We start from the raw sequence: 27,289 nt of genomic DNA, 5'->3' as shown, positions 1-27,289 counted from the left end.
ACATCCTAAAGGAAAGCAGGACATTCCGGGATCAAATCAGAAACCGGGATGGCTTGTGTAAATCCGGGACTGTCCCTGGAAAATAGGGACACTTGGAGGGTCTGCTGTAGGTGAAGCAGACACAGCTTACACAATTAAGGGATCATAAAAATTTAAAGTTAATCTGATGAATTTTTCATTAGACCCAGATGAAAAGGGCCATGTTGAAGCAAAGAGCTTCGCTTGGAGCTCTCCTAGAAGATGCCGACTTGCAGTACTTAATGAACACAAACAGGTTCTTATTTATTGATTCCCAGTTGTGTAGATAGAGACTGCCACAGCAAACAGTTTGGGGGACAGGGACCATAGGCTGTGTGTGCCTCAAGCTAGCACTGGGAGAAAAACTGTGTGCATATTAATAAAGCTGTTGGGATTTCCTTTCTTAGTGCAGAACAGTACCCTGGGAGGAGCTGCTAGAAAGTTGTGTGTTTATAGTAATGCATAGGAAGTGTTCTGCTCTGGGTAAATATGAAGTGCTTCAAATATATATTATCCCAGTAGTCATTGAATCAGTGCTGCAGATTTTACCCCTACATTACAGATGGGGGGCTTGGGCTGCAGTGGTGGCTTGTCTCAGGTTCTCCAGTGGTTTATGGAGCTACAATCCCACAAACTCTTAAACTGGGGCAGAAGTCCATTGAAAAACAAAGGGACTTGACTTCTCAGTAAACATGGGACTGCACTGCGAATAACGAGAGATTTGGACTTTGAAACTCTCAAGTCATACTCTTAGCTACTATTACAGTTTACCTTTTTTTAAAAAAAAAATCCATTTGAATTTGTGCCCTGTGCAATTCTGTACAATTGGAGTAAAAGAGAGTAGGGAGAGAGAACATTTTGCATATCCAGTCAATATTATGCACTTTAATTAATGAATCAGTTTTACTTCTCACCAGCCATTCAATGAAAAGTCCCGAACAGGTTACCAAAAATCTCCCAATTAAAACAAGTACAATTTACATTGGAACCAGAAATTGAAACCACCAAACAATGAACGGCAATGCAACAAAACAGTAGCACCGGGGAGCAGTCTGGATCAATGAGGAGGAAGAAAGACATTCTTTGCTACAGCTCAGTCAGTAGAGCATAAAATCATAGAATCATAACATGACACCCTTAATCTCAGGGTCATGGGTTTGAGCCCCACGTTGGGCAAAAGTTTCCTGTATTGCAGGGGGTTGTGCTAGATGGCCCTTGTGGTCCCTTCCAACTCTGCAATTCTATGATTTTATGACCGTGGTTAAATCTTTCTTACTGAAATCAGTGGCTTTGAAAATGTCTTGCTTTGAATGGCTCATGCCCGCGTTAAATATATTGAAGTCACAATTTCACAACGTGTGCCGAACGGTTGCCATATTTAATGTGCAATCTGGCTTGCATTCCCCTCCCCTGACAATTTCTGAAGAGGAGATAGATGATAGATAGATCGGTGATAGATAGATAGATAGATAGATAGATAGGGGTATAATTCTTATTTAAATCAATCATTTGAAGATCATTTGAGCAGCTGCGGTCTATAGTGCGTCTTTGATATGTGTTGGACATAGTGGTTATTACCAATACTTTACCCCCCTTTCTTCTTCCCTTCTTCGCCGCCTCTTGCAAAAAGGAGCTTGCCAGACACTGTGGAGCGTTGCTGACATTTCACTTTGCATGCAAGGAGGGCAAGGGGAATTAAGAAATCAGAAAGAGGCGGAAGGGGAGGGGGGACACAACACAGCTAGTTGTGCTGGCTTTGCCCTGCTGAAGATTTCTTTTGCTTGCCTTCTACATTATGCTCCTTACTTCTCCCAAACTGCCTGGTGGCGGCGACAATAGTGAAATGGGTATTCCACCCCCCCACCCCCATGTGTGTACTAGATGCCTCTAAAGACTCTTATTTATTCCCTCCCATGTCACCTTGTGTACAGTCTGGCCTGTGACACTTATGGTGATTATGTCATTATTTTGCTCTGGGGGCTTTGGCACATCTGCAGAGCTGATGCACATCTTCTTTGTTACACTGGCAAACGTCCCATATTGCAAATGCTTCATTAGCCTTCCTGCCTGCCTGCCTTGCCAGACAAGAATGCCCAAACCCAGGCTTCTTTTCGCTGTGTTCTTTTGTGTACTGTGATGAGCCTTTATTCATCTTCCCAGTTCTTCTCTGTTTTTCCTGAACTCCAGATGTCCTGAGCTCAAGTCTCCCTTAAAAGGATTGTAAGGCAAAGTAGAAGAGGCGGAGCGGATTGTTAACCTCTTCTGACTCAGCCAGAGCTCTCTGCATCTCCCCACCTATTTTCTTCTTCTGTGTTTTTGGGGTGTGTGCTTTTCTGAGAAAGGAGCCCGCTTCAGTGTGCCTTTATTCACTGCATTTTGTAGCCATTGCTTCCGCGGGGGGGGGGGGGTGTCTAAATTTTCATTTAAAAAACAGACAAGTTTCTAGTTCTCATGAATGTGTGTGTGTGGGGGGGTAATGACTCAGTATGGACTCTTTCTACTAAGTCAGGGGTCAGCAGACATTTTCAGCTGGGGGCTGGTCCACTGTCTCTCAGACCTTGTGGGGGGCCGGACTATATTTTGAAGGGAAAAAATGAACGAATTTCTATGCCCCACAAATAACCCAGAGATGCATTTTAAATAAAAGGACACATTCTACTCAAGTAAAAACACACTGATTGCTGGACCGTCCGCACGCCGAATTTAGAAGGCGATTGGGCCAGATCCGGCCCCCGGCCTTAGTTTGCCTACCCATGTACTCAGTGCTTTGAAGCTGAATAGTGTCTGATTAGTGCTTATTACAGGGCAACGGGGGAGGGCTTTAATCATGGCAGGTTGCAATGCTGTTGTGTCCCCATGTATCTGGAGCTGTAGAAATGAGACAGGAAGAGTGGCAGGTGTTAACGATGTGTGTGAACACAGAAAGCGTGGCTGAAATTGCACTTCCTGTGTCCACACACACACACACAGACAATTACTGAGGCTTGTAGACTGCCCAGTAAACTCTAGTTCCTTCTCTCACTGCTCCTGCCCATCTAGCGCAGTCTGAACCACCCTGCCTGAAAGATGCCATTAATATGACATTCATGAACAGCATCTTCCCAGTGGCGGAGCTTCATGCTCCAGCACTGGGGGGGCGGAGAGCAGACAGAGGCGGGGCTGGCGTGCCGCCCACAGGGGCGCACCGCCTGCGGGGGCAGGGTGCCCAACGTGGGCGGGGGGGGGAGCCACAATGGAACCCCACCGGGATCACGCTGCCGGGGGCAGTGCGCTCCCCCCACACTCCTCTTCCTCCGCCAGTGCATCTTCCCAGTTTTTGTTCCTCTGGCTCTGCACTTCCTGCTTCCTGCTCGCAAGGATCTTTACCATTTTGCCCCTCAGCTTCTTAGCTCCAAGCAGGGAAAGAAGTGGAAGGAAACACCCAATTTTTTGGGGGGGGCATGGGTTGTATGAAATTAAATATGGAAGTAAATATATGCATGTTTTAATCAGTAATTACAATGGACGATTTTTTAATTACAGAATGTATGTTTTTTTGGTCACAAAATTCTATCGGCTCTCCTCTTTACTTTGGTGCTTAGATAATCACTTCCTTGGGTGTTTTTTTTTAAAGTACTGGCTTTTGAAAGGATCTTTTTCAGGATCTGTTTATTTTTATTATATATAATGCAACACACACACACACACACACACACACAGTTTTCATATTTTGCTGATAATGTTTTATAAATAGCTGCTTATTGTGAGCAGCAATTTTTTTATTAAAAAATGCTATTCATGCAGTTGCTGATCTGTAAAACTGCAATGTGCTTCTACTTCATTTAAGATTCTAGATATTTGCAGTGTTCCACAGTGTATGAAAATTCAATTCTCATCCTATTTGTATGAACAGGCTGGGGGACATGCTCAACTATTTTCTTTCTGAGTGCTAGCATTCTCTACCCTGATCTCTACCCATTAGAGTGGTTGGGGCACCACCATGCTTGTAGCACTCACCCCCTTGAGTTCTTGCACATTTAGCCACAAAACTATTCTGCCCAGGCTGACTGATTTGCAATGAAGCTGTGATCTTGCCGCTGCTAACCACACTTGTTGATTCATATAAACCAAATACACAGTTAACATTAAAATGCAATGTTTTCCCCAAGTTGTTTGTTGTACTACAGCTGTAAACTGATGAAAAGAATTGTAGTAAACTAATGAAACACCATTGGAATGAATTAAATCTGCATGTGATGCAGCAATAGTCTTCAAGAAAAGCAGCACCAATTACTTAGTGTGTTTTTTAAGATAGCATTTTAGAAGAGGCATTCTATCCTGTTTGAGAGTGAAAGGGGAATTACTCTTCCGAACTGGTGCTTGGTGTCTGCAGTATGCAGAAGCCCTTGTTTTAATTAATTATTTTTAATATATGTGTCACCTGGTTAATTGGGAACACCTTTTTAGTTGATTAAAAAAGGATTTAAAACAATTATTCTCATGAATTTATTGTGATCGTGTAGGTTTTTTTAAAACATTTAAATATGTTATCTGCATTTTAAAGTTTTGAGAATTTTTCTGAATAAACCACAACCCAGCTAAGATTATTTGCATTTGTATTTAAACACTTTAATCCCTTACACAGCAGAGCCTAGTATAGCTAATTTCTGCGATCAAAACAGCAGAGTAAATGATTCAGGTTACAGTCTAATTTTGCTGCTACTGTGTGGTTTCAGTGGCAATTATTCCTCCCAAGCGTTGGGTTCACAAGGCCTGGAAGTGTTGAGCTTCTCAGTGCTCCTATAAATGGGATTAAATCATTGTAGACTGAAGTAGTTTGTTCTAAATAAATAGGTTATGGACTGAGCTGGTAGAAGAATAAACATTCAACTTAATCCTTACCCCCCCCCCTTTTTTTTTTGCTGGTGTCTTTACGAACTGGTTCAAACAGGAAATCTATGAAAACTCAATATTAGTATAATGCTGATAAGATCTGACATATGGTATTTTAAATTGCAAGATCTATTGGGATTAGAAAATAAGAGTTCTATAAAAGATACTTCTGAGCGTGGGTTATCATGCCAGACTAAACTGGAAAGAGAAGTTCGATCCACTGGATGATTTGGGACTTCGCTCTGGAGTTAAAAACTACTGGCTACAGATGGCCTTCTGCAAATTATTCTTCCCTTCTTATGTAATGAACAAAATAAAATAAGCCTGGGTGCTTTTTACAGCCATTGCAAACAACTCAGTGAGTAGAATATCAAGATGTAACACGTCTGGAAACATATCAGAACATGTATTTCTGAATGATTGATTCTAATTCGAAATAGCTACTAGAACCCCAAGATACCTTCTACATTGCACAGTGTGGAGAGAAATCTTTGTGCAGAAGAGCACCTAATCCAGTCTGAAGTGGTACAACCTAGAAACATTAGTGAGAATTAGGTATTGAATTAGGCTCAGAGTTTCAGGGAAAGCCTACAAAGTGTGCAAGTCCTTTCTTCTAGTACTCTTGCATCTGGTTGGTTGGTAATGGTTTGGTTCACACACAAAGCTAAACCATGATTCATTAAACTGTGGTTTAGTGTTATGTGTGAAACCTACCAACTTAACTATTGGTAACGATAGCTTGTTAACCATAGCAAAGGTTTGTAGTTTGGGTATAAAGCTTTGTTAACATTAGCCATAGATTACCATTACATGTGTACCCTGGCCTCCTCTTTAATTAAAATTAAGAATCTGTTATTGTTCAAAAGCCTCAGAGCCCTGAGTCTTCCCTAGTTTTCCCTGGCTTGTATCTCTTTGAAGAGGGAAAGGGGTGTGTGTAACAAACCAAGGTTTAAGTGATTACAGCTTTAATTATGATTTATTAACTATGGTTAGCATTATCACTACAGTAAACCATGGCTTAGTATTATGTGCATACCAGGTGTGGTGTGGTTTGTGTGCAATAACCATTAAACAGGAGCAGAACAGAAGACTGTGAGGAAAATATCATTGAATGCCAGTCAAAGTACACTAATTTAAATGACTGAACATGACTTAGGGCAGATCCACATCATAGATTTAAACTGTGTTGACTTTAGGTCACTCTGGATGCTGAAAATTTTAGCTCTGTTAGGGGAAAACTACAGTTCCCAGCATCTAGTTGGGGGAAGTCATGTGCTTTCAATGTATGGTGTGGATCTTCCTGAAGTTAACCCAAAATATTGACAACTCAAGCAATATCTGTTTGCACCTGGAATGCTAGTCCTGCTGCCACTACAACACAACTTCTTTCATTTTTTGAGAAGGACATTGACCAACTGGAGCATGTCCAGAGGAAGGCAAACAGGAGTGAGGAAAAGGACGCTGGACTAGGTGGGCCATAGGTGGGCCATTGACCTGATCCAGCAATTATTTTGCCAATCTTCCACTGAGCAGTGGGTTGTATTTCAATCATCTACAATGTTCCTTCCAACTCTCTGATTCAATAACAATGACCCAATGGCAGTTTAGCTTTTAAGTTGGGGAGTTTCAGTCTAGGAGGTATTCGGCAGAAGATTAGAAAAAGAGCGAGTGTTGATTGTCAAGGGATTTTATCTGTTTTCCCAGGCCACATTGTAAAGCAGAAATGTGGAACAAAAACCAGTGGAACAAGGGTTACCACTATGGAAGTACATCTACAGTGCTTTTGATTTACTTGCTAACTGTAATGTGCCGTGTTGCCATATGGGGCACGTAAAGAATCCTTCTGCAGAGAAAAAGCTTTATTAAAGTTCATAAACATAATCTACTGTAATGCACCGTATCCACTTTCGCTGTGGGCTTATCTTTTTTGATCGTATCGGGCACTCACAGACCCTGCCTTTCTCTGTGGGCCAAGTTGCTTTTCTGTTGTGAGAGAAGAGACAGGCCCCAGAAAAGCAGAATGATCAAGGAACATACCCGAGTCACACCATAATGATAATAGTAATGATGGTTTTATTATCTGGCTGGGATGCTCCAGCCACTCTGGGCAGCTTCCAACACATATAAAAACATAATATAACATCAAATATTAAAAACGTCCCAATCCAGGGCTGCCTTCAGATGTCTTCTAAAAGTTGTGTAAGTAGTTCTTTATCTCATTGACATCTGATGGGAGGGTGTTCCACAGGGAGGATGCCACTGCCGAGAAGGCCCTCTGCCTGGTTCCCTGAAACTGCACTTCTTGCAGTGGTTCAGTATTTTCTCCGCTGACCAGCATCATCTCAAGGATGGAAATGCTTTGTCTAGGATCCTCTTCCTGCTGCACCTCTCTTCTGATTTGACTCTGGGCCTGCATTGGTTACCTGCGGGGCCAAGCTGCACATCCTTGTGCATCTGGGAAACACCTCCACCCGTCACACAGTGTGAAGAGGGACCCACACTCACCAGCCAGGGACACATTATTTTCATACTCATTGATATGCCAAGAATTGCTGGCCATTGACCAGCACCAATATTAGAACAATCAACCAGAACTAGCTACAGCTGCTGCTGTAAATGGTGGATAGAAAAATTCCAGTCGGGCAGGTATGGGAGATAAGAACTGATGGGTTAGAAGATGGAAGAGCAGGGAACAGGGTAGCTAATCCTTTTGAGGGGGGGGGAACCCCAACCTCAATAGTTGTTAGGAAATCATTGACAGTTACTACAGTTCTCACCCAGTTGCTGCTGTAAAATTTCAGCACCTTATTCCTCTCCCCTGTCCCCACCCATGATTAATATTGTCTCAGGAATGCTGAGCTGGTGGCCAAAATTCTCATCCCCATATTGCAAATGGCTGATAAATAATGGCTTGCCTAAGGCCACCCAGTGAGTTACTAGCTCAGCTGAGTTGTTAACTAGAGACTTCCCACTCATAGGGTATGCTCTAAACTGCAATGTTGCACCATATATATATATATATATATATATATATATATATATATATATGCTTTTCTTTCCTTCATTTTCCTTTTGCTAAACTCATGGTGGTCTTCCATTGCTGTTTCTCCCTGTCATTTTATTCTCCCACTTCAAGATCCGAGTCCTTCCATGTCAATACCATTCATCCTTGCTCGGTTATGCCTTGGGACACATCCTCCCGCAGGCTTGCAGACTAATTCCCTCTCTTTTCCACATAAGAATAACCAGCTGGATCTGGTTGGTAGCCTATCTAGTCCAGCGTCTTGTTCTACAGTGACCAGCCAGATGCTTATGGGAAACTGGCAAGTAGGACCTGGGTGCAAGAGCCCCTCTCTGCACTTGCTATCCTCAGCAAGTGGTATTTAAAGGCTTTCTGCCTCCAACAGAAAAGGCAGAACACAACTGTCAAGAGTTAGTAGCTATGGATAGCCTTCTCCTCTGTGAATTTGTCTAACCCTCTTTTAAAGCTGTTCAGGTTGGTGGCCATATCTTCCCAGAAGCCATTTCATCTGTAAAACTTTCCTGTACCACTATAGGTTAATGTTCAGTTCCAGGGATAAGGAAGCTCAGGCCTGGGAGAGGGGGGTGCTCTTTAGGCCACAGCTCCTCTCCCTAAGCCACACCCCTCACCAGCCCTACTTGAGCAATTTTGCCAAGATTGAGTGTGTCCTTGAACTCTATTGATAAAATTGCTTGCCTGGATGGAGGATAAAGAGGGCTGTGTGTAGAAACAAGTGTGCTGTACAAAGGCAAAATTCACATTTTTTTTGGTGCTGCCCACTTTTGCCTCTCGGCCCATCCACCACCATTGACATGTAGCTCCTAGAACATTGCTCAGAAAAGAATGTGGTCCTGAGGTGAAAATGGCTCCACATCCCTGTTCTATCCTTTTCCCATTTTTATTTCTTTTTAATCAAGCTTCTTGTCCTGCTTACTCACCTTGTCTTTACCATCCTATTTAGACTTTAAGGCAGGGGTTCCCAAACTAAGGCCTGGGGGCCGGATGCGGCCCAATCACCTTCTAAATCCGGCCCGTGGATGGTCCGGGAATCAGCGTGTTTTTACATGCGTAAAATGTGTCCTTTTCTTAAAAATGCATCTCTGGGTTATTTGTGGGGCCTGCCTGGTGTTTTTACATGAGTAGAATGTGTCCTTTTATTTAAAATGCATCTCTGGGTTATTTGTGGGGCATAGGAATTTGTCCATATTCCCCCCCCCCAAAAAAAATATAGTCCGGTCCCCCACAAGGTCTGAGGGACAGTGGACCAGCCCCCTGCTGAAAAAGTTTGCTGACCCCTGCTTTAAGGTTTCAAGACAGGAATGAATTTCTCCTCCCAGGGCATATCCACAACATTTGGCACATTGCTAAAACTTTAGTAGTGGTATCATAGTAGTAGTCTCCCTCCCTCCCTCCCTCTCTTTTAAAAAGGGACAAAGCTGGCCCCAGGCCAGTCTGATGTCCTCTGCATCTCATAAACACAATTGCATGGTGAGTAGGTGGCAAAAAATTTCCCTGGCCTTTGCAAAACCATTGTGATAACCTAATGAATAATTTGTTCCAGGTGGAACCCTCTTTTGTCTGTGGAAATGCAGGGTGGGGAGCATATACTGCTGGAAGACCAGCCAAACCTATAGAAGCTTTGCGACCATCAGTGAAGCAGCACACAAGATGTGCGAAAAAGCTCCGACTCTTCAAGCCTTCTAAATAGGATTACTCGATCTTAATCCTACCCAGATCACACTTCATACCTTTTAAAAAGCCTTACATGTCGATACTTTTTGAAAAGCTTACAGGCAACAAAAAAGCACTCACTACAGCAAATTCTTTCCCTCTTTCACCATAGATTTGGTCCCCCCCTTTTTTTCTTCTTCTTACTCTCTCCTACCTGTACTAGCTGAGATTCAATTTTTGCTCGGTACAGGTGATAAAGGGGAGTTGATGTCAGGACTAATGGAGGCGAAGGCAGGAGCTAACAAGCAACAAACTATTGTATGTTCTGGCTACTTTCTGACATTATTCCCTCTGCAGGGAGAAACAGCAATGCTTTTGGGTACCAGTGGATGGAAATCGCAGGAAGGGAGAGAGCGCTTATGTTTGGGGGTGCTGCTTGAGGGCATCTGGTTGGGGTGCTAGACTAGATGGGCCATTAGCGATTCTTATGTTCTTAGATGATTTGTAAAATGAAAGAAAAGGCACTTGCACAAACCCCTGGCTGCCTCAAAAGTAAGGCAAGCACAATGAAAACTCTACACGCCACCCTTGAGAGTTCCACCCATTCTTCGCTGATTTATTTACTTGGGGAAGGTATAAACTGTTTGATAAACAAACAAAAGAAAGAAAACCTCTCAAAGCAGTGCACACATAAAATTATAGATAAATAGCTAATCTCTGATGATTTTTGACTGCAGCTTTTTTCTCATTAATTTAGAAAATTGAGAATTGTTGGGGTGGGGTGTGTGGACATGCGGTATAGCCCTGCTTATTTCACACACATCCCTCCCCTCATACGATGATGGGAAGGGGTTAGGTGCATGTTGACTACCTCAAGGCCTTCAAACTGTACATGAAAAGGTTTCACTCTAATGTTTTATTTGGATTTAAAAAGAAGCCCCCAAGCCAACAAGCTTCATCACAGGAACAGAGGGGGAGTGGAGAATACCCTGCAGTAAGGATTGGGGGCAGCTCTGAGCAGGAGGATCACCAGAAGGGAAAGGTGCCAGCAGCTACTTCCATTTACAGTCTTTTGAGGCCGCTTTTCACTTTTAAATTAGAGAAAGGATACGTGCCCTTAAATACCATGTCTTCCTGGGCTCTCTGAATGTTCATACTGGATTGTGGAGTAGAACATTCTCATCGGAGCCTCCTCTTGCCTTATTTTTAATCTGTCATGTTTCTAATACCCGTCACCTCCTTTGCCCCCCACCCCTTTTCATCCAAATTGCGGGGATCCATATTCCCTTGGAGCTGCTTTACCTTGGAATGCCACCTTCCCTTTCTGCTTGGTCTCGCACTTTCCCCCCTGCTGCAGAAGTTCCAAGTCAGCTGCCCCTAATGCACCCTTATCTCTGTTAAGAGAAACCCCTGTTGCAGCATCCAAGGAGGAGACTGCCAGCCTGCCCTCCCTGCTACCTGTTTACCTCCCATTGACATGACCTTGTGCAGTTCAGCTCTGCAACGTGAGCAGCTTTCACCAACCAGAGACCTCTGATCTCCAATCCACAAGAGATCTGAGCTTTTCTGTTTGGCAGGACAGCATGTTGCCCACCAGGTGAACATGAATAAAGATGGACCTGTAAACTCTCTGCTGTTAAAAACAAAAAAGAGGTCTTCTGTTAAAGCGATAAAATCTAAAACCCTGAGCTCTTGAAATTGGTTTGTTGAGAATTGTGACTTGAGAGCAAGTGTGAGAAGCTTCCCAGGCTAACAATTCTACTTTTATATAAAACTGCTAAGCAAACGAATCATGGCCAGTCTTATCATATTTAAAGTATGTTTGTCCAGCTTTGTAGTAGGAACAAGCAGACTGTTTGAAGGCCACATAGCTTTCAAACCTTGGTTGCGACACGCTAGCCCCATTTTGAAACCATCTTTATCTGGCCGAGAAAACTAAAATCTGTTTGACCAACTAGCTCTGGGCCAGTTTATCTTGTAATATGCCTTTAGCTCACAGAGCTTATTGATTTCCTTAAATTAATGTTTACAGAATGCTGCTGAATTTTACTCAATGGGACATTGTTCTTTTGAAGCTTTGTAAAATATGAGACAGAGTGTTATTGCTCTTAGTTCTTGTGCTAAGACTGATGAAACATTCAGGGTTTGTTTTTTCAAAGAAAGGCTAGCCTTGAACTATATAGCTGTTTCCTACAAGTGTGTTTACCCTGGGTACATTTGTAATGCAACACAGCATTAGGTTACAGTTGTATACTTTGCTTAGTTTTACTGTTTCCAGAGATTTTCTAACACCGCTCTAAAAACGCTAAAACAAATCATGGTTTGTCAACATGAGCCTTGAGCTTGCACACTTTCTTTGGCAAGTGAGAGTATGAAATTTTAAGCTTCTCAGTGATATCTGGTGTTAGTCAAAATCAACAGACTTAAAGTTCATTTGTTTGTTACTCTGAATATGAATGGTTATCACTCTCTAATCCTGATCTGTTGTAAACCACAGTTCCCAGTTTCATCCCAACTCAGGAAAGTGTGGTTTCCACAAACCATAAGAGCTTAAGACAGTTCCTGTGACATAAACTGAAAGGACCATTTAGTCCAGCATTCTGTTTCTAACAGTGGGTAACCAACTAGCCTCAAGAAGCCCACAAGTTGAGACGTCCACACGTTGGATAACAAACCAGGAACCTTGTTCAGGTGAAACAGGATATTGCAGTTTACAACAAACCAGGGACAGAAACTTTTAAGTCTCCCCTTATATGTGAAGGGGAGACGGGCGTGCATGTTTGAGGCTTGCGCAAAAAACAACAAACTATTTAATGTTTCTGTTTCCTCTTGCATAATCTGTTGATCTCATGATGAAACTCTGTGGTGTTCAGGTGTAGGCACCAAAGGTTGTGATAGCAAGACCTATTCAATCAGTTTGACTTACAGTATAGGCGAACAGTTTATATTATCAGCACAATGGACAAATCCTTTCCTAGACTGTGATAGTGAACAGTTGAATTTCCATGAAAGAAATCTTTTTACATGCCATGATCAGTGCTAAACTGAACCCTTCTCCCTGATATGTTTTGGATTTTAAGGGATTTTTTTTTCATTCTGCCAATGTCATGTTTGTGGTTTGAAATTATTTTGTCCAGCTGCAAGGAGGAGCCTCTGGCTCTCCTGATGTTGTTGGACTCCACCTCCCATCAGCCCCAGTCAGCATGGCTAGTGGTTAGGGATGATGGGAGCTGTAATCCAGCAACATCCAGAAGGCCATGGGCACTTGAACTTGATGTTGCTAATGAAATCAACTGGTCCTTCGATGCAGGCCTTGCAAACATCCCTGGATGCTCCACCTCAAAAAATATAGTTTATTTCTGGTTAAAAGTATAGAAAGATACAACTGAAATGATCACTGCCAGTTTTTTAGGGAGCCTAATTAAAAATGTTGATTGGTTTAGGCGGTTGGTTTTTTAAGAAGAAAACAAGATGTAGGCTAAGTCTTAGGAAGAGCATGTCTTTCACTGCCTCGCTGAAACCAACAGGCCTTATAAGTTCTTAACAGTTCAGATTGGTTTAGCAGAGGAACAAATTGTCTAGAAAGGGGGTAGAATTTCCTTTCCATGAGGTTGTCACAATAAGGCTTGACATGCATCTGTGCAGGCTTCTTTTTAAGTAAAGTATGTTCTGCCTCAGGGCAGAGGGTTAGACAAGGTAATCCACTGGTTCCTTTCCAACTCTGTGATAATATGGGGGAAACAGAGAAATTCTTTAAAAGATTTCTCAGACGGCCATCAGTCACGAGGGCTGCATTCATTCGGGAGCAAACTGCCTAGGACCATATGCTGGGAGCCAGAGGGAGTCAAAGTCAGTGGGAGGTGGCTGTAGGGAGAGCTGAAACTGAATGGGCCACCCTTTGTCTCTCTCTCTCTCTGTCACCCCATTCTCCATTTTCCCCTACTTGCCACCTGCACGATATTAGACTGAAGGCTGCATCCTTGGGCTGCTGAGGCAGAGAACTGGGTTTTATTTTCAGAGTCAATTTTACATTTGACACTTAAGTTTTGAACGTCCGCTCAGTTTGGAACAACTGAGCTAAAGGAGTTTGGGGTGAGGGAGCAACTAAACTATTTTTAGTTTGCATCCCGCTCTGTCTCCAAGGATCTCAGGACGTTCACGTGGGGTTTCTCCTATTGTATCTTCACAACAGCTTTGTGAGGCAGGCTTGGCATAGCTGCCAAGTTATCCCTTTTTTACAGGGATTTTCCCTTATGCTGAATAGGCTTCCTCGCGAGAAAAGCGAAAACTTGGCAGCTATGAGGCTTGGCTAAGAAATGGCCACTTGGTCATGCAGCCTCATGTGTAGGGATTTGAACCCAGGTCTCCCTAGACCAAATCCACTACGGCACGCTGGATCTCTGACATAATTGAAATGCATTCTGTGGGCTGCTACTGGATCATTTTAGCTGGAAATGCCAGGCATGGAACCTGGGGCCTTCTACTATTGGCTATAGCCCTTCAGCTGAGGCTCTTCCTCTATTCTTTCCATCTTTGCCAGTGACAAATCTTATGCAGCGAGTGGGATGCTTTGAGCCGAAAATGAAATAGAGCCGTCTGTGGTTCCATTTATCTTCTCTGCACTTTGGGAAATCGAAGCATTAGGTCCGTGCAGCTAAGAAGATGTGCAGCAAGGAAGAAAGCTCTTCTTCACACATAGTTAAACTACTGACTTATTCGAACAGGAAGCCTTGATGGCCACCAACATGGATGGCTTCTAAAAAAAGATTAGACAAATTCATGGAGGATAAGGCTACCGGTGGCTATGAGCCATGATAGCTATGCTCTGCCTCCATCGTCAGAGGCAGAAATGCTTCAGAATACCACCTGATGGAGATGGCAGGAGGACAGAGTGCTCTTGTGCTCGGGTTTTACTTAAGGGTTTTCCCCAGGCATCCGGTTGGCCACTGTGAGAACAGGTTGCTGGACTAGATGGGCCATTGGCCTGATCCCACAGGCTCCTCTTAAGAAACGATGTTAGGTCATGAGAAAGGATAGAACAATGAGTGCAACTGCTGAAAAGTAAATGAATATTTCTATAGGGGGAGCTATGTGTGAATTGTCCAAATCAGGGGTACAGCAAAAATGAAAATGGTTTCAGCTCAGGCCTATGAGATGGGTTCTAAGAGCCCACTTCTCCACCGTGCAATGGAGTTTTGCACAAGGTGGCATGTTCATCTCATCTTGCTGCTTGAAAGGGACCACCATGCATGATTCTTTCGGCAATTTTTTTTTTAAAAAAAGCACCTTGCTGGATGTGTGGTAGCCGCAGAATGCATCCCATAATGATGGATCCCTTAAGATTTCAGTCCTTCTGAGGGGATTCCTCTGGAATGTGGTTACAAATAACTGCTTGCATTTAGTTTTTGACGTGCCAATAAATGGGAATTCCCTTTACGTTGGGCTTTGTGGTTGCACTGTTTCTTTAAAGCAACACAGTTCAGCGGGGCAATGAAGAGATTATCTGATAACTGAAGTTCAGGGATTTCAATTCAGTTATTTCTGCTGTGCAGATTTTGTAGTGCCCAAGTGCACACGCATTCAGGAGAGACCATCCACAGCCCCCATCCCTTCAGATAGGAATCCATTACCACTTCAGCGGTAAGAAGGAGGGGGACACAAGACAAGCCACTTTGAAGCTGAACCTCAGACCAATTAAACTGGCAAACTTGATTTTAAGCTCACCTAATCCCATGCATGGCCTAAATCATCTTAAATAGGAACACTTTGATTTAGCGGGTTTGTGAATCAGGCTGTTAGGCTTCCAGTTGCACATAAGCTATGGCATTGTCCCCCAGGATGTTTATGAGCAGAGAAAATCTCCCCCTTTTCTTGACAATACCCTTGGAAGGAGAAAAGGGGTCCCTCGTTCCTGCCTCTTTACCTAACACTCGGCGTTGCTTAAGCTTCCAAGTTTATCTGTTTTAAGTCCACTCTGTCTGTAGTGCAAGTCCCCAGCTTGTGTCACTGCTGTCGGGAGATAGATCTCTCTCCTTGATCAATATTTGCTCAACAAACAGCAGGGATAGGAGAGTTTGTTTAGAAGAATCATGTGCACACAAGGGTGAATGAATGCTCGGTAAAAAGTACTTCAACTGTTTGCCTCTTTTCCTCATGCCTCCCCCCGCCCCCCAAGGCACGGGCTTCTCTCTTCGCTTCATACCACCCCTGTGTGACTTCACTAAGGTGGTCGGTACTAAAACAGTTTTAATAGCCCTCACTGGAGAGGAGCCTGCGTATTATGGCTTGTCTTGAGAAGAGTAGCCAAGAGACTGAGCTATAAACAGGGAAGCCCCCAGTTTGAATCTTGCCTCGGTCATAAAGGGCAGATTTCATAGCATACGTTTAAAGCACATCCAGCACACATTTAAAACACATGGCTTCCCCGCCCCAATGAATCCTGGGAACTGTAGTCCCCCCCCACGATTACCAGCACCCTCAACAAACCACACTTCCCAGAATTATTTGGGGGAAGCCATGTGTTTTAAATGTGTGGTTTGGCTCCGCCCAAAGTTACTAGGCCCTTCTGCATGCTTCTCTCTCTTTTCGGCCTCAGCCTGAGGGACAGTAATGCTGACTTACCTCACAGGGTTGTTGTGTCAAGATTACAACCAGATGATGCCTGTGAAGCACTTTTGATACTTGAAAGTGCTCGGCAGATGTTGGGTTATTTTATTATTCATTTATTTTGAGAATAGCAACACTTACCTCTGTCACCCCTTGATGGGCAGATTTTGGGTTTAATAATACTGACTTATCCTACATTGTTCTTGCTAATATTTACCGGGGCATGGTAGTTTAAAAATACTTTATACATGTTAAATTATTATTCTTAAAAATAAGCATTTATATTTGAAGGAATGCCTGTTTCCCAGTATTCAAATTTCACTTTCTGGAAAGCAGCAACTCATGATGTCTGGCAAATGTGTGTGTGTGTTATTTCTTATTAATTTTGGTGTGCATGTATTTGGGGGCTGTGTATGAAATTGTGCTGGTCATATCCCTGCAGGGTGTCTTAAATGACCTTGCAAATATATATAGATATAGTTTGGTTTTTGTCCTTTAGAAAAAGATTCTCCAAGGACTCCCATTGATACCTCACACAAACCTTTTTAAAAAGGTGTTCAGGACCGAGTGTGTTACTAAGGGAAGTGGCTTCCCTAGTTGTGGACCTGGCTTAAACCCTTCCAGGCCCAACATGGCACCTGGCCACATGTGCTTCTATGCAAACAAAGGTCACTTCCCAGCAAATGCGTTTAAAATGAAGGTGCAACTCCCCGAAATACAGCTGTATCTAATTGCACTATATTTCTTCCATTTTTAAAATAAATTCATTTGTGAAAACACACTCTCTCACACACATTCCGAATTAATACTGTGAAACTCAGCCACTCTATCGGGAAAAGATTTACCCTCAAAGGGACTTGCTTCTGAATAAACATGTATAGGATTTGACTGTTAGGCTACAATCCTATACGTCTCACCTGGGAAGGAAGCCTGGGTGGGACTTGCATTTGAGAAGATTTATGTAGCCTTAGACTGTGAAATGTTGCCTATTTTAGAAAATAAATACGGTAGATAAACCGCTGAAATTAAGGAAAGCCAGCCCTCTAAGTAGCATACATAAAAACCACATTATCTAGATCTTTTTAAATCTAAAGAGCTACACTCAAAAGTTAAGGACAGAAAAGAGCAGCTCTTTATTATCTACTCCAAAACAATTGAAGTGGCCACATGCAATTAGCTTTAAGGCATCCAAGTCTAGTTTTGCGTTTGTGTGCCTTTTTATTTTGTGAATCAGAGTTGTAAAAGCCATCTGAAATATTCATGCAGAATTGTCTGAGAAGCAGTTTCTGTTTTATTTACTGCACACTAGAACAGCCACAGTGGATTAGTTTGACAATACCCGTAACAAAAGCACAACAGCTGATGCGTGTGATGTTAGGAGGTGACAAAACAGTTAAAGTATGCTGCTGGCTACAGGCAAGCAGTCAGCAGATGCAGACAAAAGGGTTTGTGACAAGAATAACTCTCTCTCCAAGGCGAGCAGTCAAGAGTATCCAAAATACCAATACCCTTTTCTCCTTGACATTGTCTTCTTACAGTCAGCATTTTATTGCCCTTTTATAGTCAAAAAAACAAAATGCAGTTCCCCAGGAGATCAGTTTTGACATGACGACGATCTTCATATCACCCTGACTTTTCCTTCCTTCTGAGTTTAATGACAATTAAATCTAGAGGGCAGCGCTAGTGGTGGTGGTGGTGGGTTTGAAAGTGCAGTGGGAAGGTCTCCTGCACAAGCAGTCCTCAGAATGCACAGGCACTGCACAATGGTACACTTTCTGTTCATTTCAGCAGAGGCTGCACACCACAACTTGTCCATAAAAGAGTGACACATGGGTCTAAAAGAAAAATTGGGGAGGGGAGCATGTTAATAATCTTAAGGAGGCAAGCTCCACCATTTAAGCGATAAAGCGTGTTAACTTCGTGAACCAAGTTCATTCTCCTTAAAATTACAAAATTGCAAGCATCTTGGGGCACCAGTGAAAAGACAATAAAGGCATGAGTGCCTAAAAATAGGCACAGCACCAGCCCCCTTCCACAAAAAGGAAAAGCTTTGTTTGACGGTGAAAAAGTTTTAAGGGACTGAGTAACGATTCCCTGTACAAGCTGATGTTTCTTTCAGGAGGGTGTGAAAAATCAGTTTCCAGAAGGGGAAAACAAGTGGGGAGCCAGGTGGAGAGGAGAGAGGAGGAAGGAAAGAAAGAAAGGAAAGAAAGAAAGAAAGTGAAGGCGAGGCTGTCTTCCCTCTAACCTTTGTAATTCCCCTTCTATTCTCTATGACATTCATTCAGCTGCCAAGCATGTTTGGCAAAGGCTCGAGCCAGCCAGCACACTTCCAGTGACCGCTAACCTTGGTATGTCCTGACACTTATGATGAGTATCTGCAGGACACAGAAGGCAGGCAGGCTGCTATGTCAGGCTTTTATTATGTACTGCAGAGGCTGGGGACAGTCAGTTTAATAAAACAAATCATCCTTGAAGGTAAAGCAACTGGGAAGAGGAGAAGGAGGGGGGCAGAGGGGGAGGAGGGGGAGAAAGTCTTTGCTGCACAGGCGAAAAATAAAAATAAAGAAATAACAAGAAAACAACTGTCGGCAGTGAAGGCTCAGTGCCAGCCTGTGGAACATCATAAGCGCACACACAGCCCAAACTCTCACCCTGTGTGCCCTAATTTCAAGTAGGAGACACTGTTTATTTTTTGGCAAACCAGGGAAATGTAACCCTTTGCTGCTTGATTCGTTGTGGGTTCCCCATGTTGAGTATGATGTCAGTGAATTTCTGTGCCAGTCTACACTCTTTGTTCCAAACCTGGTGACTTAAAACGGAAATTCTACTTCAGTTTGATAAATTTAGCAGCGCAGCCACTGGATAAGTGTCTGAGCACATCAAATTGTTGGAGTGAAACCCTTTTTCCCCTCTGGAAAAAAAAGAAAGCCATTCAGCACATATTTGAAAACTTTTCCCTAAAGCAGCTCCAAGGCCCTGTGAGGTTTAAGAGAGAGATTGGCTCGAAAAGTTACGTTTTGTTAGGAAAAGCAGAACAAGGTAGCTTCTGGACGATTCATGCAACTAGTTTTAGGAGAAGTGAAAATTACACATTTTCATGATTTTTGACATTTCTTTATCATTTTTATTTGGCAGCTTATACCCCGCATCTCTTCGGGAAGCGACGGCAAAGCAGCTTACACAATATAATATATCAAAACAAATGTAATATCATATACATGTCTGATACTGTTTTGTTTTTGGTAAGAACGATTAACACAATGTGATGAGCGGGTCTTGTGAAGCCTCTGGCAAAGTGTTCAGAACAGTTTCGAATAGTGCAATGAATTTTATACAGGATGTGGCAAGTCAGAGTTTGGAGAGAGACTAATATCTTAAAGACTAGTTGATAACTTTATAAGAAAGTAGTAGTAGTAGTAGTAATAATAATAATTTATTATTTATACCCTGCCCATCTGGCTGGGTTTCCCCAGCCACTCTGGGCGGCTTCCAACAGAAGAATAAAATAATCAATTAAAGATTAAAAGCCTCTCTAAACAGGGCTGCCTTCAGATGTCTTCTAAAAATCTGGTAGCTGTTTTTCTCTTTGACATCTGATGGGAGGGCGTTCCACAGGGCGGGCACCACTACCAAGAAGGCCCTCTGCCTGGTTCCCTGTAACTTGACTTCTCGCAGTGAGGGAACCACCAGAAGGCCCTCGGCACTGGACCTCAGTGTCCGGGCAGAACGATGGGGGTGGAGACACTCCTTCAGGTATACTGGACTGAGGCCATTTAGGGCTTTAAATGGCCAACACTTTGAATTGTGCTCAGAAACGTACTGGGAGCCAATGTAGGAAACGCTTTACTCCGGTTTGCTTGGTTCCATGTAAGGTTGGGAAGAGAAGCTCCATAGCTCATTGGTGGAGCATCTGCTTTACATGCAGAAGGTCCTGGGTTCAATCCTCCGCCTCTGGACTGCGAGATACTCTTCCCTGCAGTCCTAGGAGAGTGGACAATATGAAGCTATATGAACCACTGGCCTGACTCGGCAGAAGGCAGCTTTCTAAATTCCTACTCTACCCCCATATTAGCAAGTGGTTTCACTCATTTGTGTGTCGTTTCAATTGGTTTGCTCTCTGATTGTCTCCATATTGAGGTATGTCATAAGATGACTGACAAGTAGGAATTAAGAGAGCCAGTTTCTCTGCCTTGTAGCAGTGGAGTTGACTGTGTGACACGTAGTCTGGGAGCCCTAGAATTCTGTATGGTAGAGTCAGATGAGCTTTTTATCCAGCTGCAGATGCAAGCAAATAGTTCTAACCAATGGCCTTATAGGAAATGGCAGGTTCCCATTGTACAGCAAACAGTATATCCAGACTGTACAATAGAATACGGCTACTCCAAGTATTATTATTAAGCATTTCTATAGGACATGTGTGTGTTCAAAGCGCTTCATGTGCATTATCTTGTTGTAAGCTTGCCTGTAACCCTGTAATGTTGATTAGCACTGATATCTCCATGTTGGTGATTAGGTAGTCTGAGGAAACAAAATAAAAAAATTCCTTCCAGTAGCACCTTAGAGACCAACTAAGTTTGTCATTGGTATGAGCTTTCGGGTGCATGCACACTTCTTCAGATATATCCGATGTATCTGAAGAAGTGTGCATGCACACAAAAGCTCATACCAATGACAAACTTAGTTGGCCTCTAAGGTGCTACTGGAAAGAATTTTTCTATTTTGTTTCGACTATGGCAGACCAACATGGCTACCTACCTGTAAGTAGTCTGAGGAAGAAAGAGAGTGGCTTGCCTAAGGCAGAGGAGAGGAACCTCAGGCCCTGCACATAAACGCAGTCCTCCAGACCCCTTTCTCTGGCCCCAGGGCCACACATACATACACACGTACATAAATCCTGTTTCTACCCCACCTTTCCTTGTAGGAGCAAAGGTCAGCCTAAACAACAGAAAAATAAAACAGCAATACCAGTATTTATAGTTTAAAAAACATATCAAATCCTATGGCACTATCTTGCAGCAGCAGAGCACTCAGTCCAAAGGCCTGGGTAAATAGAAATGTCTGCTGCCTACCCACAATGCTGTACCAGCTCTCATGTCAGGGTGTACCTCTACATTGATTCCACACATGGAAGGCTAGTTATGCATATGAATCTGGCTTCGCTTCCTGGATGTGTTTCCATTTGCTGGTTGACATTTCCACCCAAACCATCCATGTGGGGTTGTTGTTTTTTGGATGGCGGAGGGAAAAATAACGCTCAGCATTTAAATAATGCTCATGAGCAGGGATGAGGAACTGGTGCTGGCCCTCCAGATTTAGCTGGACTTCAACAGCCAGCATGAACCATGGTCAGGGATAATGCATCCAATGATAGGCCACAGATTTCCTCTTAAGAGGGTTCAAATCACTTCATTTTATGAGATGTTGCTCCTGTAATAAACGACCAAGTGAGCAGGGCCTTTACCAGGCAACCCATCTCCTCCCTCCTGGTGAGAAAATAGTGCATCTTAAGTGGGACTTGGACGATTTGTAAGACTGGATAATAAGGAATTGCTGAACCAGCTCATAGGATCACAGATAACCATTACCAGTATACACTGGGCAGGATGTTCCTTCTTTCGTTTATTCGACACCCCCTAAATAACCAGTTGCTTTTCACCAGTACTTTCACAGGCACTGCTGGTTTCTCTGCCATGTTGTAGACATATATAGCCATTTGTTCCTGGCCGGGATCTGTTGGTTAAGTGGAGCAACGTGTGGCTTTTTTTCTGAGACAACCGTGTCTAAGTCTGAAGTCCACCACCTAGCTCCCCCTCTCAGCATTGTCTTTCCTCCTGGCGAATGTCAAGTATTATTACTTGATTGACTGCAGCCACCTGATGCTAGGAAAATGTTCTGGGTTCATACTAGGGATTGTTGTTGAGTCTATAAAAAGAAATCTGGACGGGGGTCTTATTTGTCACTGAGGCATTGTTTCTGCAGATGTTTCTGCTGGAGAGATGTTCAATGTTAGGTGTAAAGACGTACTTAGTAGGTCATCATCACTTAGGGTCAGGCAAAAGCTACCCCCAGACACACGCAATTAGCACAGCTGACTGCTTAATTGCCCACTTGGAGAGAGAGAAATCTATCTAGCCACCCATCCATTTAAACAATTAGGTGCTTTGCCTCAGAATGTGCAGTTCTCTTAAGAAAATATTGTACACTTTGTGATGGGGAATGGGGGGAGGGGGGTCAGCAACGACTAAGCTGTGAGGAGTGCTTTATTTCAAAAGATAGTCTCTCAGGCTCAAAACAAGCCTTGAAGTTGCATCTCCTGACCTGGAAATTTTGACATACTGGTTGTGGTTAGTCAGTGGTGAGGGAAAGGCATTCTGCATAGGCCCAGAAGCTCTTTTTTTTTGTTAAAAAGAAATAGCAGAATCCATCTAATTCACATGGTATGGAAAACAGGTCGCAGAGCTTTAGGTCTGCTGAGCCCTGGCTCAAGCTAAACCCTGGCTATTAGGATAATATGCAACACAAAGGAATAAGCTAAGGCTCCCTGGCATGAAGAAGCAAGCTGGATGGACAATAAAAATAGACCAGGTCTGGAATGGCTGAAGACTGTTGAAACCTTTGGAAACATAGGGTAGGCAGCCACTCATTTTGCATATGTTTCCTCAGAACGAAGGAGGGGAGTTTGATAGACAAAGGTTCTAAGGTACTCAGGATTTGGCAAATTTACCTATAAAAGCTGTTATTGCGTGATGTTTTCTCAAGCTATTTGCAATCCCAAGGTTCCTCCCTATCTCCCATATATGCGCCGTATGTTTCAGTCAACTCTGACGTTGTCCTTTCTGGTATTTTATTTTATTTTATTTACAGCAGGAGTGGGGTATAGTTTTCAGGACCACATTCCCTATGGGGCACCCTTCCACTGGCAGGCAGGGCGAAAGGCAAAAGTGCGAAAGGCAAAAGTTATCTTTGTACAATTGCCTTGGTTTACACACACACACACACACACACACACACACACACACACACACACACACACCCCTCTGTCTTCCATCCAGGCAAGCAAGAGGCGTTACCAGAGTTCAAGGACACTTTTCACCCAGGCAAAAGTACTCAGGGAACATCTGAAGCAAGGCCAGGGAGAGTCGTTGCCTGGAGAGTGTGTGTGGCTGGGGAGAATCTTGTGAGGCTTGGAGGGTCACATTTGGCCCCAGGCCTGTTTCTCTTTACAGCACTGTGTTGTTCTTTTAGAGATGAAGCAACTCAAGCTGCATAGATTAATCTAAAATTTCATAATCTAAAGTCATGAAATCAGGCACCTGATTCTTTAGTGTCGTAGGAGTTACTTTGAATTTCATCTGAAGCTTGAAGCGCCTCATCTGTTTTGAAGAGAAGCTGTAGGAGCTCTTAATGATCTGCTATAATTGAATAATCTGGGGTTATCTCCAAACCTGGCTACCTTACTATTCGCCTCTCATCAAGTTAACAGTAAGAGTCCGCAGACCCTTGAAGGGCCCTGCTGTTTACACTTCACATAGCATCCATTTATTCCTGCCCTCTGTTTCCTACTATTCTAGCAGTTCCTGTAAGCGGCAGCGGCTGGCGTGCAGGGGAGAGGCGGTGCTTACCTGACCTCCTGACAGCTGAGTTGCTGCTGCTTACCAGGAGGGAGAGGGGCAAGGCGGCAGGGAGGCTGGCACAGTGAAAACCCTCCAGCGGAGTCAATCCAGCCCTACTGTCAGTGTGTTTGCATCATGCTGACCTCCCCACTGCCTTGGCCCTCCCCTTCTCCCTCCTGGTAAGCACTAGTCACTTGACTTTTAGAATTAAAGTGAGCATTGCCACCCACAACGCCATCCACTACAGACTTTATGTGGCCCCGTACCCAATCACTGTCACATTTGTTTGTTTGTCACATCCTCTGAATAACCTCTGGCAAACTATTCCTGGCATCATTTGGATGGAGAAATGAGTAAAATCTAAATTTTAAATTTGCTTACCAAAAGTGGTGTGTGTGTGTGCGCGCGCATGCGTGTGGGTGGGTGGGTGCACTGAGATATCAAAGTTGCAAACTGAGTTCTTTAGGAACACTTGGGCAAGTGTTATTTGGCTGTACAGCCTTTGTCACTTCTCTTTCCCATTGTTTCCCTCCAGCACGTTCAGTGAAAGTTATTGCAAAGAATCCATTCAGCTTTTCTTCCTTTAGAGATCTGGGTTTTTTTTACACACACACACACACATTTGTTCTGTAGGAGTTTTCCTGTGAAACACCCTGAGACCTGCAGGTTTGGACGCTATGTAAATTCAACAAACAAACAAACAATTAAATAGGAGTTCCATATATTCTCTAGAATGATGTCCCGCTTCTGTGATACTGGTTTGTTTGCTTGTTCATTTGCTTGTCTAGCATGGCCTCCTCCAAAGCTACCACATGCTTCAGACTGCAGTTCACATCAGCCCAAGCCTTTATGTCCAGTGGGTTGATGGGAGTTGTAGTCTAGCAACATCTGGATGGGCACAGGTTGTGGAAGGCTACTGGCAAAGGGCTGGGGGCAACAAAGAGCTGTAAGACTCATCACCACACCACAATCCCTGCCAATCAAGACTAGACATTGATGGGCTGCCTTACCATCACAACTCAGTGCTACAGCATCTACCTTGCATGCAGAAGGCCCCAAGTTCAATCTCTGGTATCTCCAGTTAGAAAAGAACCCTGCCTGAAAACCTAGAGAACCACTACCAGTTTGTGTAGACCAGTGTTCTTCAACCCCAGGTCCCTGCCCTGATGTTGTTAGACAACATCATCCCATCATCCATGACCATGGACTAGATTGGCTAGGGATTGTGGGAGTTGTAGTCCATCAATATCTGAGGACCCAAGGTTGAAGATCACTGCTGTAGACAACATTGAGCTAGATAGACCAACAGTCCGGCTCCATATAAGGCAGCTTCCTGGAACTGGAATGGGGAATTTGTGACCTCCATATGTTCGACTCCAATTCCCACCAGCCGCAGCCAGAATGGCCAGTAGTTAGGGGTCATGGGAGTTGTAGTTCATCCACATTTTGAGACCACAGCTTCTCCATCCCAGCCATAGTAAATTCCCTTGTCTTTTTATGCCATCCTTGACTCCTTTTTTATGAGGACACTTAAATTCTCTTTTCTAATCTGTAGCACAACAGAAAATGTCTGTTGTTTTTGAATACTTAACCAAACCTACAGAAAAATATTTGACTTAATTTATCAAATATTTGTTATCTTCCCATAACATTTGGCAAATACCTCCCACCCTCTCCAAACTCCCAGCCCTCCATAATCAGATTTGGACAATAACAAGAGCTGTCGCTTTCAAGGGAAGGATTCTTAGAACTACACAACCTCTGATTGTAGATCCCTACAAGCACCAACATCAAATTGTTAGCTCTTTTAGTGTTTATATGACTAAAGAGTCAAACACAGTGGTGTGTTGTTGAACTATTTTTCCCTAGAAAAAACAGACTTTTTTTCCAATCCTGAATATTGAATGCCCCCCCCCGCCCGGGTCTCTCTTTGCAATTCACTCCTTCAGTATTATGAGTCAATATGCCATTTGCAAATGACACTCAGTGTTTGGGTCCAAATTCCACCCTCTAGCGCATGCAAGCAACTCCCACTGACTTCAGCAGCAGCTAATCACATGTCTGCCTCATGGCAAAACCTGGCTCCTAGATCACTGCTGTGTCATCTGCTACAACGGGCGAGAAAGCTTTCAGCGCTTTGTTACAGGAGGAGACGTTTAAGGTCTCCTGTATGAAGTGTGAAGAAGGTGGACAAACTCCTTTAAGAGCAGCTGGAATGAAAGGGTTTTGTTAGCCAGATCTGAAATTACAGACCGGTGGTCCACGTCTTCAGGAAAGTCCTTTGAGTGGGTTATGCCCCAAAATGCATAGAGCAATCGTGAGCTGTTCATAAAAAGTTGGCTTAATCAGGTCAAACTATCTATCTGGCTCATCGAGCAGATTACACACCGGCCTAGCAATTGTTTATGCCCCCACCACCCACGCAACATCTCACCAATTTTGACAAAAGGAAATATATCTAGATTAGACCCTGATCTAGGGTGGACAGAGAGAGGTTTAAGCATCTAATGAGGATGCAAGGTATCCCCTCCCAAATGTATCATCTGCTGAGCAGGGAGGGACAGTAATTCCCTTCCTCCGCTCTTTTGCACGGACCATCATCAGAAGAGGGGCGGGGGGGAGGCTGTGTGCCTTTGGCCACTCCCACTGCTGGCATGTGCAGTCGCAGGTCTTCAGAAGCTCTGCTGACAAGAGTTGCATTGTAAGTAGCCACTTTCATGGGGTGGGCATGACGAAATGGGCTTGAATCTGCCGTAAATCATACCGTAAGAGTTTCCTGCGGGCAGTAAGCTCCATGCAACTCAACAGCACTACACCCGCTTGGCTGGATAGATTCAACTTGCAAAACAAATGAATGAAAAGGAGATGATTTAGAGAGGAAGTTGCCTTCATGACAAAGGGCACTTTTCTCCAACCCACAGTCGCAGAACCCGCCGGAAGCCGCCCGTCCGTGTGCAATGATTTCCAATACGCCAGATAGACTGGCGTTGTCATTTAGAAACCTAATGTGTCAGAAAGAACCTGGGTCCATGGTCGCAACACAGGCACACACCGGAAGCATAAGGGTGTTTTTTTTTTTATTTGAACACTCATGTTGAAGGGGGGCTATAATGTCTGAGTGCAAGAAAATGTTACGGGAGCACAACAAACAAAGCAACTTCTCAACCAGGCTATTGGAAGGGGACTTTGGTAGGTGTTCCTTGTAAAACAGCTAACAATCATTAATAGATACCCTTATTTCTTTGCTGGGCTTTCAGGACTAGCTGGAACTAGAGCAACAATAACTTTATTTATTTATTTATTTATTTATTTGTACCCTCTTTGTTGCCCTAGCCATTCTGGGCTGCTTCCAACATAATATATAGAGAAACACAACAGAACATCACACATTAAAAGAGTCCCGATACAGGACTGCCTTCAGATGTCTATGGAAGTTCGCAAAATTATTTATCTCTCTGCCTTCTGATGGGAGGGCATTCCACAG

General features: G+C 43.5%; 1 protein-coding gene across 6 annotated transcripts in view; it reads left to right on the top strand.

The window, feature by feature from the left end:
* The window catches only part of PROX1 (prospero homeobox 1), a 76,741-nt gene that overhangs the window by 45,077 nt on the left and 4,375 nt on the right, over positions 1-27,289 (top strand). The window lies entirely within an intron of this gene.

Source organism: Zootoca vivipara, chromosome 3, assembly GCF_963506605.1.
Source record: "Zootoca vivipara chromosome 3, rZooViv1.1, whole genome shotgun sequence".
Taxonomy (NCBI): Eukaryota; Metazoa; Chordata; class Lepidosauria; order Squamata; family Lacertidae; genus Zootoca; species Zootoca vivipara.
This window is presented reverse-complemented; position numbering and strand designations above follow the sequence as displayed.